This window comes from Labrus mixtus, chromosome 14, assembly GCF_963584025.1.
Source record: "Labrus mixtus chromosome 14, fLabMix1.1, whole genome shotgun sequence".
NCBI classification, from domain to species: domain Eukaryota; kingdom Metazoa; phylum Chordata; class Actinopteri; order Labriformes; family Labridae; genus Labrus; species Labrus mixtus.
Genome location: NC_083625.1, coordinates 25364680 through 25383491, shown reverse-complemented (window position 1 = coordinate 25383491; position 18812 = coordinate 25364680).

Sequence of the window (18812 nt, the reverse complement as noted above, 5' to 3'; positions counted from 1 at the left end):
TGTAGGACACTGTATGTCTGATAATAAACAGTAAAGCGTGCACGTGTCTGCACTATCTACTGTACGTCTGCACGTGATGTGTGACTCAAGCAGGAAGCAGTTCACTTCTGAGAAAGGTCAGTGTTTGAACTCTTTCCTTAATCTGTTTTCAAATGACAATTCCAGTCAATGATAATTTTTTTCCTCTTGTTATTGACTTAGTATAGTAAACTATATATTATCTTCTGTCTTACTTGGAAATGCGTAGCCTACTTTACGAGGTTAAATTGAGTACATTTGAATAGGTGGTAATATTTGATATCTGAATTCAAACAGCTTGTGTTTACTTATAGAGCTCCTGTGGTCGAGATCTAACCCAGAGTAACCCTTTATGAAGTCACCTCAGAAGTCTCAGCACTTGTTTTTAGTGATGTCCAGAGTTAGAGCTCAGCCTCTTATGTATGTCTCCATAAAACTTTGGATAAGTGATGAGAACAAAACTTCTTTTTAAAAGATGTATTCTGAGGCTTTTTGTGCCTTTATTGTAGAGATAGGACAGTGGATGAAGTCAGAAATCAGGAAGAGAGAGAGAGTGGGGAATGGCATTCAGGAAGGGAGCCACAGGTCAGATTCAAACCCGGGCCCGCCCACCCGGAGGACTAAAGCCTCCGCACATGGGGCACGCGCACCAGGCTACCGCCCCCCAGAGCTGTATATTTAATAGAAAAACTGATACTGTCCAAAAGAGTTAAGTTTATGACCATGTTTTGAATTCACTTGTGACTGTTGTCTTTGTCTAAACGCGCTTTGTTTCCTTATTATCGTGAATGTCGTATTGTCAGGTGGTTTCCAAAGAAGTGCCACAAGAGTCAGGTTAGACTTTAACAAATAAAATGACTCATGGGATATCATCTGATATCTGATCAGATCTGGGAATCCGGGTTTAAAAGCATACAATTAAAGATGATGTGGATGTGAAAAGGAAGTGATAAAGACAGAGAAAGAACAACACATGACTTGTAACCACAGAATCAGAAGAAAAGGCTTCTTCATCTCTTATTGATGTACCTAAAAGTTGTGTTTGAACAAGGATAGTGGGTTATATTAAGACACATTTTACAAAGTTGTCTGAGAGACAAACCTCATGTAAATTAATGCAAAATAAAATGTGTTTCTTGCTATGTCTGAGATTATCCAGGCTAGTTTAAACTGGGATAGTTTTACTTTTAGACTTGTTTATGTCCTGTAGTGTATTTGTGTTATTTTAAATGATGTGATATAATCAACATTAAACATCTTTTTGATCATGTTATGATGTTGCCCTCGCCTAATTTGGCTGTTTGGTCATGTCTCTGAATTCTTACACATTTTTGATCTCACCTGACTGACTGGACCATAAACAAGGAGTAAAATATGTTGGAACAGTTTCCATTGTTTGACTTTAGAAATTTGAAAGTACTAGTAGACCGTTGTGTTTGGAGCACATCAGGGGGAAAGAGCATCTCTCACAGAAGTTGCTGCACAACATGTTGCACAACTAGCCTAAATATGGTTTAATGTTGAGGAAATAGCTTTGAAAGTCCTATGAGTGGAAACAATGTACGTGAGCCTTTTTGGTTTGTGTTCATGCTCATGTTGTTACTGCACTGTGAATTTGTTTAGCAAAGCACTTTATTTTCATTTGTTTCATGTGTTGAACTTGAAGGCATGTTTATATGCACATTTTCAATTGTATTTCAACAATGCAATGCTTAAAATCCTGTTTTAAGGTTTTGAAATAGAGCATCAAAAAAGTCTGTTTTCTTAAAATTCTTACACTGCAAATGGAGTGAGTACAATTCAACTATAGTGGTGTTACATTGAGTGAATGTGTTCATTGTTGTATAATATTAAGTCATTGAGAGCATTATTTGATGCTCTCTGCTGCTGCGAGATTGACTGTACAGGCCTCAAGATGGGTCACAACCATAGTTTATGTTATTTTTATTACTACACATGCTTTCATTGATAAGACAAGACAAATGTTATGCAGCTTTCTGTCATTTATGGTCTAAAGAACACATACATGTGTTAAATTATCCCACCTTAGTATTGACTAGGGTGAGGGAGGTGTCAGTCAGGAACATATTGTGCATGTACAGAAATTATTATTTTTAATTTAAGGAAATATGTATATTAACCTGTGTGTGTGTGTGTGTGTGTGTGTGTGTGTGTGTGTGTGTGTGTGTGTGTGTGTGTGTGTGTGACTTTTAAAATCATTACATGGAAACATTTGTAACAGTTAAACTCACAATAACAACCTCCAGCCTAATTTTTAAATTTTGCACAAAAAAAAACGTGGTACACAATCAATCCTGTCTGACTTTATTCTGTACATCATAGCACATTCTGAAGTGGCAGCAGAGAGGGAGATCCCAACAGCTTCTCCAGCAAGAAGAGGCCAACCCAGCTCAGAATCACTAAGAGAGAGAGGAGGAGGGGAGTCTAGGAACAGGTACCAAATAAGGTAAGGACCAGTCCAGATACCGACTTTGTATATATGATAACATGTGCTGGACTAGGTAAATGTTAAGATATCAATGTGCTGCTGTGCTTATCAATCACAACAATATGGAAAAAAAGATTAACTATGTCTACTACATCCTGCACAGGGCATCATTTGGTTAACCAAATCATGTACTGTCATGGGTTCACCTGCAGCATGGAGAACAGAGAGATTTCAGATTAGTCCATTGTTAGAGGTTTTATTATTGAATGGCATGTTGTTCAATCAACACATTGTTTGGTTGTAACAAGAAATAGTTTAAGAGTTTATCAGGAACAGTTTTTATGAATTTGTACTTGTAGATTTGAGAAGAAATATGACAGATATTGTATTTATTAAAACATTTAGTTTTAATACAGGAGATACAACCCGGCTCTTAGGCTGCCACAAAAATAGGACTTGAAGACAAGTTGTATGACAAAATAACACCAACATTTATTTACAACATAATAAAATCAATTGTTGAACAAAAAAAAATAAACATCCGCGCCCCGATTTTCACACAGTCTGTCTGGAAAGGAGGATTATATGGATGAGGACTACACCGGGTCTAGGTGTAGCTCATCCCCCGCCTTGACAGGAACCTACAACAAAAAGAAGAACCAGCAGCTCGAGAACACTTATAGGTGTGGAGGGTCGTCACATTTAAGAAATATTAAAAAGCTAACTATTCTAAGATAACCAGCTTTAAGATATATTTAAATATTCTCCCACAGAACAATGACATGTTTCTTTACCTACAAAGAGCAAGCTTTTATTACCATCTGCTGGCAGGAAGTAAGCATGACTCAAACTTTATTAGGCTATAATAGTGAGGCCCTCAGGTTGACTCTTTACCACATCATTCATTCATTCAGTCAGTAAAACAAAAATATAAGCTTATCACTGTGGATTAGAATTTTGTTAACTTTTTAATTTAATGTCAGTCAAAGTATTGAGTCCTGAGAGCATTGTAATCTGTGTAAGGAGTGAGTTAATACTAAGTTGCTTTTGAAACACTTCTGTTTGCATGATGCATGTGATGAAGTAATGTAGCTATGTGTGGTACGGTAAGCAGCAGTAATTGTAGTAACAGAGAAATACTTTTGAAACTGTATTTTAGTTTAACTTGTACATCACACAAGTTCAGTTGTCTTGGAGCATCAAGTCGCTGATAAAGTAAAAGTTATCAACATTACCCCTTGAAGTTTTGTCTTCATAACCTTCAAGCAACATGTGTACAGAAAGAGACGGAGTCTTGCATGACTCGCATGGATTTGACGTCTTTAGCTCATGTTGTTGTTTCACAGTGTTGTCCACTGTGACCTCCATGGACTGTTCTCAGAAAAGTGTCATTCCGTGTTTCATAAATCAAACAGACACATTAGAGATCTGTTGAGGAGGAAGAGAGAGAAGATCGGGTTCCTATTCTGAATCTTTTCAATCCTCTCGATCTGCTTAATGACTGACCTATTTACGCTTTTGTCACTTTATTAAGTTTTTATTTTTCATTTTACGTTTTTGTTTATCAGCTAACGCAGCCATCGATGTGCAAGGGGAAATGTAAACATAGTAGGGGTGGGAATCACCAGAGGCCCCACGATACGATATTATGACGATACTTGAGTCATGACACGATATCACTGCGATTTTACGATAAAATGTAACTTTTTTAACTGCATATTATGTCCACAAAATTAAACTGAATCAAGAACTGTTTTGTCAAATAACAAAACATCCTCAGTCTATTCATAATTTAAAAAATGATGACAAACGGCTTAACAAACTTATTAAATAAGGGAGGTAAAATTAGAACTCAAAATCTGTTTAAAATGGTATACATGACTTTTACAAAAAGTCACAAAGAAAGAGACAACACCTGTAAATCAAGCAAAATGTAACAAATACTGATGATATAATGGTTTGTGAATGTCTCCTCCTCCTCCTCCTCCTCCTCCTTGATCTCTCTCCATCAGCTTGGCTGTCTAATCACTGTTCATGGAGGTTGGCTCACTAAATGGCAGCTGCTCAATCGCAGAGTCTACATCTGCTACCTGTTTGTACCAATTAACAGGCCCGTGATACCGCTCTGACACCTCTTCAGTGGGTTAACAGATGCCACAATTAGCCATTCATTTGAATAGCTGCCTGCTTAGCGAGAGGGCCCTCGGTGCATCATCTCCAACTGTGAGGGGCCGCCTTTCATCTATTTGCCTTTTTTCTTGTAGCCTCTCAAATGAGGCGTGGGCAGGCGCGGGAACCCCGGTGTGTTGAGCAAACAGTCTTTTCAGCAGATCCCTAAATGAGCTCTCTAGACTCAATGTTTCAGCTGAGGAGGAGCTACAGAGTCACAGAGCAAAATGCACCGCACATGAACGTGGAGATGCTTAGTGCTTTTGCATGTGATAATGTTTTTCCCATTTCTGTCCTGCTGTGCCTCCATTATCTAGTCTCTAATCTAGTTCTGTGTTTTTTTTAGTACCCTGTTTCAGTTCAGCTGAGAGGGTGATGCTACATCTGGGTTCTAGGGGCTAACTCACAGCTGTTAAGCGTGTGACGGTGCCTACTTAGTCTAGTTGTATGCATGTGTTTGGTCTAGGAGGTTCTCAACTGGTCTAACCTCAGGACCCACCAACTACTCCATGAAAAAATCCAGACTCAAATTTCTTATATTTTTAAATCAATCAAATTTATCTGAAGAAAAATTGTGCAGTTTGGACCTCAGACGATACATAGCATGATAGAACAAAGAAACTGAATGAAACCGACTTGTTAAAAAGCGCTTCCTATTCTTTTTGACAGCATTTTTTTTCCACAGGAACACATTTGCGACCCACTGAAAACGGCTCCACGACCCACTTTTGGGTCCTGACCCACCACTTGAGAACCACTGTACTAAAGGACTGTTTACTGATGTTGTCTTTGCTGTGCCACAGGAGTCTCTTTATCTGAATTATGACATGTTTCTGTTTTCTTCTGTAACATGTAGATCAGCATCAAAGTTAACGTCATCATCACTTGAGCAGACCCCTGGTTGGCTCTTTTTTTCCCGTAAGTCAAATTTCTGCCCTTTCATTTTTTAGCTGTGTCATTGTTCTTACAGTCCTGGGCTGTGGTCAGTTCAAATATTTCATTCTGACCTCTTTCTAGTTCTTGTAAATGTAAATGAGGAAATGTTTTGACCTATCAGCGTTAAAAACATGCTGAAAAAAAGCTCTGCTTTTTGCTGATGTTGTGGCATTCTCCAGATGTTTAAACAGTTAAAAATATAGAAAGATTTACAAAATAATGTATTTTACTTGTGTTTATTTTAAACCTCAAAAATCCAGCTTGTGTCCGTCTGTCCATGTGCTCACAGCAGCCAATCATCACTGAGTGTCTGAGTCTATATCTGCAGTATCCTACACAGTATTATGAAAGTAGCAGAGCGGATTATTGGATGTTACAGCCCTGAAAGAAATACAATCAGTAGAGAAACTTTCAAGTGAGTAGAAGAATAGATATGACGAATGACAGGAAAATAATCAACCAGTCCTTTGATGAACAATCAACAGTTTCAGAAAAATATTAATACAAAAATAATATTGCAAATTAGCCGGTTAGAAACCTCTTTGTATGGCATCAACTTTATATTTTAAATATGAAGCAATGGGCATTGCATGTGTCCCTGTTTAATAAAAAATACAAACATTTAACTTGTGGCCTCACAGACGGTTTCCTGCCTTTTATTGTCATACATCTTTGGACACCAAGTATCTTTGTTTTTTTTAATATGGTTTAATATGTATTTATTCACTTATTTAAATGTTATGGTCTGTAAAATAAAGTAGACCAAACAACAATGAAAATATTACTTTAGGTTCAACCTTTTATTCTTTGATTGAAGACGATGTGGACAAAAAAAATGCTACTTACAATCTGAAAATCATTCAACTTCTGTTCAGAGTCTTGACGTTATTCTTAAATTGTTTTTTAAAGAAATCTTTGCTAAAAAAAAAAGAAAAAGCCAAATTTTTTTTACGTTGAACTGGTCAAGTCAAAGTTTATTTATATAGCACATTAAAAAACAACCTCAGTTCACCAAAGTGGTGTACAGCTTCAAAACAGACAAACAATATAAATAGACAAAAATGAAGCAATAAAAGCATAACAAATAACTATGGATATAACGATTCACTCTCCTCACAATACGATTCAAAATTAGATTTTTTCATGAAGACACCAATGCACCTCGTGAACTCTTTGGCTCTTGCATTCGTTTGGGCGAGCCGGGCTGCAAACCCGCTTGTCAGTGTGGTTTGTATGGTGTGTATTAAACGCTGCATCATGTTGGTCGTGCTATTTGTGTCGTTCTCTGTCTTCTTTCAATATTTGCACACAGTTTTGTCTCGTCTGTTATCTTCTCTCCTCTTTATGTTCTGTGCTGGGGAAGCCAAAATGCTTCCACAATTTCTAAATCTTGCTCTGCAGCTGCCGACGCTCACCATATTATAGAGATTCTTTTTTCAGAATATCGATGTGAATCTTGACCCATTTGAATCGATTTTTAAATGCCTCACGATTAATCTTTACATTCCTACAAATAACACCATATAATCCCCGCCCCCCACAATAAATAGGAAGATAATAAAAGAGATAATAAAATGTCAAAATGTCAGGCTCAACTTCAAGGCCGACGCAAAGAGGTATGTTTAAAACAGCGATTTCAAAGTTTCAATAGATGTGGCGGTTCTGACGCTTACAGGAGCAGCCATTGGAAAGGCTCCGTCACCTGGTACATTTTTATCCCAAACTATCCTACCTCTCAAAGCCAGGTGAGCTGAAGACCTACATCCATATCACTAAAAATATCTTCATAAAACTGAAAAGGTGAGATTACACAGCAAATGTCCGTGTTGTCAGAGAACTCTAAAAGCACAAACTAAAGCTTCTGCAAAAATCAGCCGATAAATGTGGAGGAAGCAGTGTTTATATAAAGTATGAAGCGTGGACGGTGACGTGGAACAACACAATGACAGCACTGTTACTAGGGGCTAAGTGCTAATCTGGAGTGGGGAAGAAAACTGAATTCTCAGAGGATGTTTAAGTAAAAAAGAGGCTTACTGGTGTGGTTCTGCCCTAGTTCTCACCAGTTCTCTGTGTGTGTGTGTGTGTGTGTGTGTGTGTATAATGGTATGTGTGCGTGTGTGTGTATTTGAGTGTGTGTCAGTGAATGCCTAAGCCTCAGACCATGCATGTGCACTAACACGCTGCTGTGTGTGTCGAGCATCATACTGTAATCCTGCCTGTGTGTGCGTGGATCAAACCACATGTGTCATTTTTTGCACAAAGAGTATGATCAATGCAACATTCTTGAGCAGCCAATGAGGAGAGAGCTCTTGTTACTGGGCAGTTATGTGTTTATTCCCCCCCACCCCTGTTCTTCCGTGAGGTCGATGTCACGCGTCAAGCCTCATAGACTCTCAGATCAGCGTGAGTCTTTACGACACACCAGGGTCCTGCGGTTGTGATGAACATCAGCACTCTCACTGGTTTTGTAGGTCAACCAGTATTGAGCTACGGGTGCAGCCCTGCTCCAAACACATGTACGTGTGTGCACAGCTTTTAGACACAGAGCAAAGGTCAGAAAGGAAACTCTATCGTTAAAGTCCAGGAGATTGGCCGGGGTCAATGAAGGGAAATCTGCTTTTTTTTTTTTTTACAGTAATCTGCAATTTCTCCAGAGCAACTAACATCTGCAACTTTTCTTTCGTTGATACAGTTTCTTTACCTTTGCATGATTCAATGTTATATGTTTATAAAGGTAAAGAACGGCGCAATGGTATGAAAAATTAAACGATTCGATACAATCTGAATGTCTTTATTACTAAAATAGAAAGGTTGTTTCACCATTTAAAATCCAATTAGATATTTCACCTCAGGCGACAAAGTAAAACTTTACCATCAGACGGCACCTCATTGTAAAACTATCTTCTTTATTTTAGTTTGGAGCTGTATATATTTAATAGAGCTGGGTATTGTCCACAGCCTCACAATTCAATTTGATTTCAATTCTTTGGGTCATGATTTAATTCAACATTGATTTTAAAAAATAATTGCGATGCATTGATGAATCGATATTTTTCCTAATATTTAATTTAAAAACTGATACTGTCCAATACAGTTCACAAGATTAATGACATATACGTCTTTTACAGTAGTACAAATATAAAATTACTAAAACTTTTTCCTATATGATAGACATAAGCAGCGGAAAAGTCTTAGTCTAAAATAAAGGGATGTATCGTTTTATTAAGATGTCATCTGTTATTGTAGAATTGAACCTCTTCATGTCACTATGAAACACGTACACCTCAGGAAATATCACTGAGGACAAAACCTCTGAGTCATGGTGTGACCCAGAGAGACCTTTTTTCGCTTACAGCTTGAATATTTCACAGATGGCAACATGAAATATCCAAATTGTATGATGTCTGTGTATGTTCTCAGTCATCCAGGTCATGGTAAATTCGAAGCTTGATTCAAAGTCAACTGGGAACTTTCTGGTGGACGGCGCTAGAGGCTGAGATTTCTAGCTCCGTCCACTTAAGTTTAGAACTGAAGAAGCCTTTTAGAGGAGAGGTGAAAAGTCTTCAAAATCTTCATCCAGACCAGTCGACTTTGGATCAAACTTCGTATTTATCCAAATTGTAGAAGCTGCATTTTTCTGGTAATTGTAAAATGTGAGAAGTGCTGAAGACTCCTGTGAAAAGAAAACTTGATCTCCAGATGTAACACATGTTTATTTAATGCACTCACAAATGTCAAATCATCATGACTTAAAATATTTTTAAGGAGAAAAATATAATAACTTTAGCTGTTAAAATAATGTGGTTTCTTTTATATTGTGCAGCTACATCTGTCATCTTTGCATATAATCAGCTACATTGACAATAGAAAAGATGTTTAACAATTTTATCCTAAAGTTAATAAAAGGCTTCACATACTACAGTACTACAGTTTATTTTATAAATGCACTGAGGTGCAGCACTAATGTTGGTAGCAACCTTTTTGAATACTGTACATGTAAAAAATATATCGTAGTTTTTAGAGGAAAAATATGTCATATTTTCAAGAAGACATTCTCAGTTGTATTTATTCCTAAAGAGGAATGAAGGAAACTTAAGGAATAACTACATGATAAGGAACCAACAACAGATAAACAGTTTGATCACCACAGGCCTGATACAGCAGGATTCATATTGTGTTCCAACAGCATTACCACCCCTGACCACAAGGGGGCATCAGTCCTCCCTGACTCAGTCAAGGCCATGAATTCTGCACCACTGATGAGCTGATGAGAAATCCTCTTTACTGGAAGGCTTCAACTTTAATCTTAACAATCTCTTTTCCCCCCCTTCGTTTGAAAACATACATCAGGAACAATAAGACAAAAACATCTGTCCTGATGTGAATAAGAGGAACAACAAAGGGCTTTACACATAAGACACCCAGTTACTGATAATCTGATTTTAACATAGCCATCTTATTGACTGAACATGAAAACATGTATTTTGTTGACACAAGCCGTATGCTGTGTGCTGTTTTGCCCAGCTGCCATGGAGATGAATTTGACCTATGCAACATTAAAATAGCCTTTGGAGATTCGGATTCCCAGTAGATATTTTAACTGTCTTTTGCGGAGTTAAATGTTTGTGTCCCCAGTGCTCTCTTTTGGACGGTCATTGTAGGATTGTTGTTGACAATTTTGTATTTAGGTCAGTGTGGCCCCCTCAGGGTCTGACAAACCACTTTCTCCCCGAGTCCCCATGACTGACACATTTTCTTATCGCAAATGAAGTCCTGCTCCTCCGGTTTTAAATTCTTGATGAGTAACATGTTATAAAATACAACACTAAACGCTGCTGTTGGAAGATTCTCATTTAGAATCCCTGAATACCATTTAGTTATCCCCTCGACATTATAACCTACAATGGCCCCAGTATAAGAAGTATCCTGCTATCTGTCTATCAGTGTATTCTGTTTATTCCCTGAATGTTAATCCCATCACTCCATCATTTACTACAAACAGACATATGTCCCCTCTGGGTCCTGGAGATGTTGTTTTTGCTCTGCTGCACCATGTGACCCGGCCAACAGAGATGGCTACCTGTTGTCTTCTGTGCTGCCTCTCATCTGCAACATTTCTAGACAGTGTGGTTATAATCAGCAGCCTGGCAAAAACCAGAATTACCAGGACATCCTCTAAGAACATAATGCCCGTCTTAGACACCGGGCATCTGTTGGCATTTCCTCACGGATACATGGGAGGGGGGGGGGTGAGGTGAAGGCGGCAGCTTCGGGCAGGGATTAAGAGGGGGGGTGAGCTATGGAGGGGGTAAAGAGAAGGAGGAAAGATGACCTGACCACATGCTCCATCCGTAAAGAGCTTTTCTTCTGTGCTGGCCCTGCGCCCTGGACAGCCAGTCCAGGTCAAACCCAGACCCCCCCACTGGGCGATGTCATGCGCTCCGGCGAGAAGCCATTGTGACGTGCAGACGGTCGCTTCAGTCTTGTGATGCAGTTTGGGGATGGGCTGGGAGGTCTGCAGCTTAGTCCTTTTCTCAGCACTTAAACATTGTCTTAAATTGGAAAACATGAGGGCAGAAGATTAACCCAGAGTCAAAATAAACGACTTAATTACACACTACTCAATACTACTGTTACTACCTCCACGAGCCGACTGTCCACTATGTTTGATAGGCTGGCTGAGAAGAAGCCCGTTTTAATGGGACTGCACCCACCACAATACTTTTTAATGTAACAGATATTGATTTTAGAAATATGTTTGATACACAAAGTTCATGTTTGCCTTTTACATTTGTGACATCATAGGCATTTTCAGACCGCAGGTACTTCCTCATTTCTAGGAACTGTTGAAACGCTCCTTTTTTATATATTCAGCACCACTTCAGAGTAGGTACCATGGTAGTGTGAATGCAAACAGAAAAAAAGTTCCCATGGTGTGTAGTTCTCAGTAAACTCCCTCGTGGAGAGTTTCTCTTCCAAAAGTCCCCAGAACTGTTTGGTCCGAAAACGCCTACTGATAGCAAAGGCTTGTACGTAAAGTGAACAACTGCCCATCAGTACTGTTCCACTCGCACTCCCTCAAACCCAGCTGTCTCTGGAGCGGGAGCAATTAGGGGTTCTGTGTCTTTAAAACAAGATTTTTTAATGTCTGTTTTAAAAAAAACAAAAAAAAACGTATCAGCCTGGGATATCTGCAGATGTTTTCTAAATTCCCATAGATTGGCGGTGTTACTGTACATCCATTGTTAACATGCCTTACATTTCTTTGTCAGTAAATAACCTTTGCTTTTTCAGCAAATCCCAAATAAGATGTAATAACTCTCTTACAAAACTGTTTGTTTTCTTTCTGTTTGTTGAACATGGGACATGGAAATGTATTTCTCTGTATCCCAAGGAACCCAGTGCACAAAATGAAAAACATCAATGTACTGTGAAACATGGGATCAAGTGTAATATTCAGAAACTGCTTTGCACTTCCAGGACCGTTCCTTCTTTATACATATTTGAAGAGATTAAAATCCACCTTCAAAGATGATTTTTGTTAAAGTAAAGAGATCTTGGCTTCATCCGAGATGACACAAAATGTCCCCCCCCCCCCACCCCACAAACAACTGTTGTGAGACTGCAGCTTATAAACAGAATCTTGCAAAAGCTTGGGAAAGCTGTCGCCTTGGGATCAATTAGTTAGTTACCACTCTTGTCTTTACACCCTGCTCAGACTGCTGCGTTTGATCCCCCCACCCCCTCCTTCATCTCCATTGACCGCCCTGAGAGTACAACCTTTTCCACAAGGTGACTTCCAACTCCTGACAGGCTTTCTGTCGAGTAAACGTTGAAGATGCTCCGGGGCAAAGAGCCAGCATCGAGGCCAGATGGGAGCCCCGGCCTCTACCTGCCATCCCCCCCTCCACCCCAGTGCCAGTCCCCTGACACCCCCCCCCCCCCCCCCTTGCCATCTGTGCCGACCTGCCCCTAGCTGTCAGCAGTTCAAGAGCGGGTTGCGGCGTTCATGCCTGCATGTGGCAGCCGACAACACAGCTGTGCAGATGTTGTCGAGGCATAAAGATGGCGACAGCAACGCTAACATCTGTGCTCCCTGTGGGAACAACAGAGCAGCACTTTGCAAGAAAGCCGGTCTCTGTGATACCATGTCAGTGAGCTGACAGACATAGGGCTTTACGCCTTGTGAGGAATCATCAGTGCTGCCCCCTGGCTCATAGAGGCTCTGAAGCCCCCCCCCGCACCCACCCTCTCAAAACACTTTGTCAGTTCCATAAATATGTTCTGGGGATTAAAGACAGATTAGGACACCGTAAACTAGACAGATTTACACCAACTAAGTAGATCACTGTGATGTGATACTGAAAGCACTCCGGATCATAGGTTACACAACATGTAATCCAAATTTCATTATGTTTCTTAAATCGGCTTCCTTTGCATGTTTCTCATGCCTCCGACTGTACATCCATCAATCTCTTCTGATCGGGATCATTTAGGAAGACTTGGAGGGAATAGCCTCAAATTTAGCAAAAACATCTGGTGACACTCAAGGATCAGGACTAGAGAAGAACTTGGTTGTCAAAGACTAAAAGGTCACTGTGATTATTCAGAAAATATTTATTCACACTAACCCAAGAATTCATGATCTCATAATGACGTATTTCACACAAATGTCTGAAAGGATAAACTGATGATAAAAGTTACAACATTTTATACTCCAAAACATTAAAGGTTTCTCCTCTTTGATTTTTAATTTCATGGACAAACTTTTTTCTTAAAATGATTCCTTTCCAATTCTTGTGAACAAGATATCTAAGAAACGCCTGAATGTGGACTATTTCTGAATTTGGTACAAATAATACTTCAAGCTGAGGATGAACTAGGGCTGGGCGATATGGACCAAAACTCATAGCTTGATATTGATTAGCTGAATGGCGATACTCGATATATATCAATATGTATTTTATTAACAGTGAAAACACATGGAAAAATAAACTACCTGTTTGTGAATTTAAAAAGTAATATTATAAAATAAAAATGTTCTTTAAATACAGTAAAAGAGAGAGAGAGGAGGAGCAGGGTTAAGAAAGACAGACAGTCAGTCATCATCAGTGAGATGAGAAAAAGGTGACCTGGCACCTCTGTAACGTTATTTTAATGCAACATAAACTATATCCATATTAAATATATTGTCTTACCCTATATCTTGTTTGAAAATATATCGATATATCTTAAAAACTTACTATCTTATATTGCCCAGCCCTGGGATGAACTGATGAGATTTTGAGGGTCAAACTTCAAAGGTGACTTCATCCATCCCATTCATGTGCATGAAATTTCTGAGCAGCACCTGAAGGGAATTTGAAAACATTAGAATTATATTTAAAGCTCCTGTGAGAAACTGCGGTGTCAAAAAAGTCAAAAAAGTGCTTTTACACCGCAGGTGACACCTACCCATTCACACACTGATGGTAGAGGCTGCTCTGTAAAGCGCCCATCGAGTATTGAGTAACCAATTAATACACCTTCACACGCCACTGAAGAAGCAGCGGGAGCAACTTGGGGTTAAAAGCCCCAAGGACATATCGGACATGTCGCTGCAGGAGCTGGGGATCGAACCCCTAACTTTCAGTTGAGAGACGACCCATTCTATCTACTGAGCCACAGCTGACCCAATTTTTTTTTTTTTTTAACAGGTACACATGCAATGAACATTACTTGTGTAAAATACAAAGTAGATGCGGTGGGTACAGGTTTCTAACCAAGGCTAATAAATAAAAAACATTGACATTCTTCCTCACAATATCTCTCCTGTAAACTGTTCTGTGCCGACTTGTTTTCAAATACTTTTAATATACAAATGTATCCCCCCCATCGTCATGGATGTAAACTGATACTTGATTTGTTGGCAGAGGCATACAGCTGCAAAGCAATAATTCTAGTCCTTTAGGGTGCATGATAAAAAATGATACAGGGAAAGTGAAGCTGCTCCTGCTGGTTTTTTGTGTGTGTGTGTGTGTGTGTCTGCGTGACTTGTGACTGCTGATTTTCCCGTCACTGGATGCTCTCCCCCTCCTCACCCTCTTCATGCTGCTAGATGCAGTCTATGGCATGTGTCAGGTATAGCCCTTCATTACCACCCTGCTGCTTTCTCTCTCTCTCTCACACACAGACTTACGCACACACTTGCATACACCAGAACAATGCATCCGGATGTGTTCATCTACATTGTGTGTGTGTGTGTGTGTGTGTGTGTGTGTGTGTGTGTGTGTCTGTCAGGGTGAGTGTGTAAAAGCGAGAGAGAGCAAGAGAGAGAGAGAGGGAGAGGGAGCACTGCAGAGGAGGAAAAATGAATAAAAGGACTTCATACATTTTTATGACCACACCGATAAGGTCAGTCATGTGCTGTGGTTACTAAGCAACACTGCCACCCCATGTTGGACAGTTACGGACCAGAAGAGTCAAACTCAAATGTTTACCATTTCTCTGTGAACGACAGTCCACCAGCCGCCTCATTGGCAGATATCACCGGCGGTCAGTGTCATACCATAGTCACAAAAGATGAACACAAATACCAAGATCATATAGAAAGACATCCACATGTCACCTGCACTGAGACATTGGAAAACCCTCGGCAGCTAAATGTCTCCAGAGGATTCAGTGAATTCATAAATGTAAAAAAGCCTGAAAACAGAAACTGAATGTGAGTTGTGTGTTACTTGAATTAACAGGTCTCAAGTTTGTTGAAATGACTAAATCTGGCTTGTAAAGTAAAAATGAAATTTTTGTCTGGTCTGTCCTCGATAGGCGACGAGACAGCTTTCAGGATGTTTGTTTGTTGGATGCTCTGATTGGTCATGTCTGATACCTTCCAGGAAGTTAGAAAACCCAAACACTGATTGGCTTTCTCAACAGAGCGCCCAGCTGATTTGTCGCTCCAGTTTAAATGTTGGATCTGAGCAGGTTGTAAGCTACGCTTGAGTGCAGATGCCTTTGATTCAGAGGATAATTATGAATTCTGCCATCCTAATCCAAAAGCACTAAAATCCTTGAATTACCTCAGGTTGACCCTTCTGTCCACTCAATCAGGGACTGGACAGGAGTGCATTGAGCCATGAGATGTAAAGTAGTCAATGTTGGGAATCAATGTATAGATCCACTCACTTGGTTGCTACCATGTGAGGCAAGGTGATTATGGAAACCAATAAGGGAGAATTAGTGTTTTTCACTCTTTTTAACCCGGGCTCTTTCAGGCATTTAGTTAGTTCTCTGTTCCTAAACGCAGCTAATCCATATTAAGACTTCTGCAGTAACATACAAGAAGAATACTTCCAGTCTTTGTGTCTGGAGCAGAATGAGTATTTCTTGAATGCCTCTCAGATAGGGTAACTCCATAGTGGTCAGACTGTCTACACGCTTGGTTGTCGGCGCCAAAATTTTGGTTCAGACTAAAACATCTTCCTCTGGATTGACAGGCGTACAGTATGAATGAATCATGTCTTAAAGACGACAAATTCATTTTTGTTTGAAGTGGTCTTAAATATTCAAGAAACAATCAATCAGAAACAACAATATCTTTGCTTCGAAACAATAAAAAAATGGTTTTCTGCTAAACATTAATTTGATGAAGGACTGGAAAGTTCCTGTTCAGTAGATGGAGGTCACCTCTTTGATAGGTAGACATGGAGCGAGGATGCAAGTCCACTCCTCTTTGATTGCTTTGAAACAATAGATAAAAATAATCAAATTTGTGGCACATTTATTTGAAAAGACTTCAAAAATAAAATTCATAGAAAGAGATATCTGCCCATTGGCAAATAACAAGATGGCGTTAGCAGATGTGCATTTTATTCCGCCAATTTAATGATGGCAAACTAGTACACCTGTAACTGCTGATTCAGAAAAGAGGATTTTTTATTGGGCAGATGTCACCAAAAAAAAAAACCTTAAAATGTCGGCAGTGTTGGAGTCTCACGCTGTTTCTGAGAAAGACCAGCGGCAAATTGTTACTGAAACGTGTTCCAGTGACATTTCAAAAGGAGGGAAAACTTAAAACAATTTAAACAGATCCAATCACATACAGGAGTTCATTTGCTTTTTCATATTGACCAGAAAGAATGACCAGGTTCTCGCTTTGTCAGTATAGTGTGATAATCCAATAATGTGTGCTTGTGTGAACACCTTGCAGCTGAATGAGTATCCCCCCTCCTTGATTTGAGGAAAGTCAGCAGATTAATTTTAATTGTGTCACAGGCTGACTTGGTCCTTTTAAATCCTGTGTTGCTTTAAAAGCAAAACATCAGTTCTGGTTACACAAAAATGTGCAGTGGAAAGCTTATGGCATACCGCTTATTTTCAGGCAGACGCAGCACTTTCCACCCTCTAATGGCACCGAATTACTCTCAAAGGGAACACGATTTCTCCATTTCTTTATTCCGGGGACATGTCGACTCATTAAACTTGAATTGTGACTTTGTCTCATGTTCTGCCCTGAATTTATGGGCAGGGAGAAGGATTCAAAGATGATCTAATAAAACCAGGGTCTCAGGATGTACGTTAGACTACTGTTCTACCTCATAACGTGCTGTGAATTATTCAGCAGTCCGACCCAGGCAGCAGAGCTCCTCTCTTTAGGAGACGCACACTGAGATGAACCTGCTGTCATTGGTCATCCTCAAGACATTACCAGATATAATTTTTATTGGCTTGTTTGAATATAATCAAAGTACTCGGATGTGTTCTGTTAATAAGAGTCATAAAAGTTTCCCTTCGGGAATCTGGCTCTGAGTCGTAAAGATTTATGGATATTATCATTCCCTGCTGTAAAGTAGCTTCCTGATGAGCTCATATATATACATTTTATTATGAATGAGCTACGACAAGACAACATTATTATACAATTGGCTTAATTGAATTGCATTTTGAAAATAAACAACACACTGCTTTACAACTCTTGCATCTCTGTTCTCTGGTTAGCAGTGAAAATAAGAGGTTGAGTGTCGAACGGAGCGGGTTTGTCACAATCCGTGCTCTCAGTGGTTTAGATTTTTTTTTGTCTGATCCCTGCGTTCATTTGTAGAAAGTCTCTGTACTCACTCACTTTGTTATAATCTTCCAGTTAAAATGATCCATTTGATTTTCACAAACACTTCATCCATCGCTCTTTCTCTCTAACATATATTTCTTTTGGTTCAATCAATACGTCCCTTCTCTGTTCTGCTAAGTAGCAGCACAGGACATCCGCTGATAACAGTATTTCACTGCAGCGTTTGATGAGCTGGAAACAACATGTTTATGCCCTGTTAGCAGGGTGCCTCTTCGGTCTATTGCTCCAAATCAAAAATCTATTTGCTCTTAGCATGTTTTATGGGCAAATAAACAAACGTACAACATATTACGGAAAGTATATATTTTAGGTTCACGAGTCCAACAGGTAGATACATTAAAAGCACTGACCTCCAACTCTAAGCCCTTAGTTAAAGGCAAAGTTACAAGCACAGCCACTGTGTATGTCTGGATATGTTTCCAAATCAAGAAGTGTGGTAAGAACGGATTTTAGCTATCATAGCTTCAAATGGGTGAGCCTAGCTGGATCTTTACAGCAGTATAAAAAACCAACTGAGAGATGAGAGATGAATAATTGCAAGAGAGTTTGCGAAACTAAAATGTCAGAGCAACTTCACACAAAATATTGTCTCATCGCTATATCAGTCTACTTTCCTCTGCCGCTCTTATCGGCCAGCTCAATAGTTTGTGCAAAACTCCACACACACCGTATAAGTGCTTCTATATTACACACTTACTACAGACCTACCACGGCTACAGATAAGTCCAAATGAAATGAGTTCTACTGTGGCAGCTTCTACACTGATGCACCAAGTTTTATAAAAATCATGGCTGCAGTTTTCTGTAATCCATCTGACAAAAACACAACACCAACAACATCAGCTACTTGTTAGAGTTAATAAAATCAAGTATTATACATCAATGTAAAAGGAGAAAACCTATAAAATAAACCTCAGGATGAGGGGATGATCATTTTGTTGTTGACCTATATTTCCTTTTTAACATCATCATCGGCTCATATTTGAAATTCTGCGAAAGTTTGATTCATGACCAAGCATTTTAAATACAGGAAACCTTTAATCGGTTCAAAAAGAAGTCCTAGAAATGTATGCGACGGGTTTAATGTGTAAATAACAGAAGGGTTTAAAGAGGATAATACCTTTCTGATTTGATC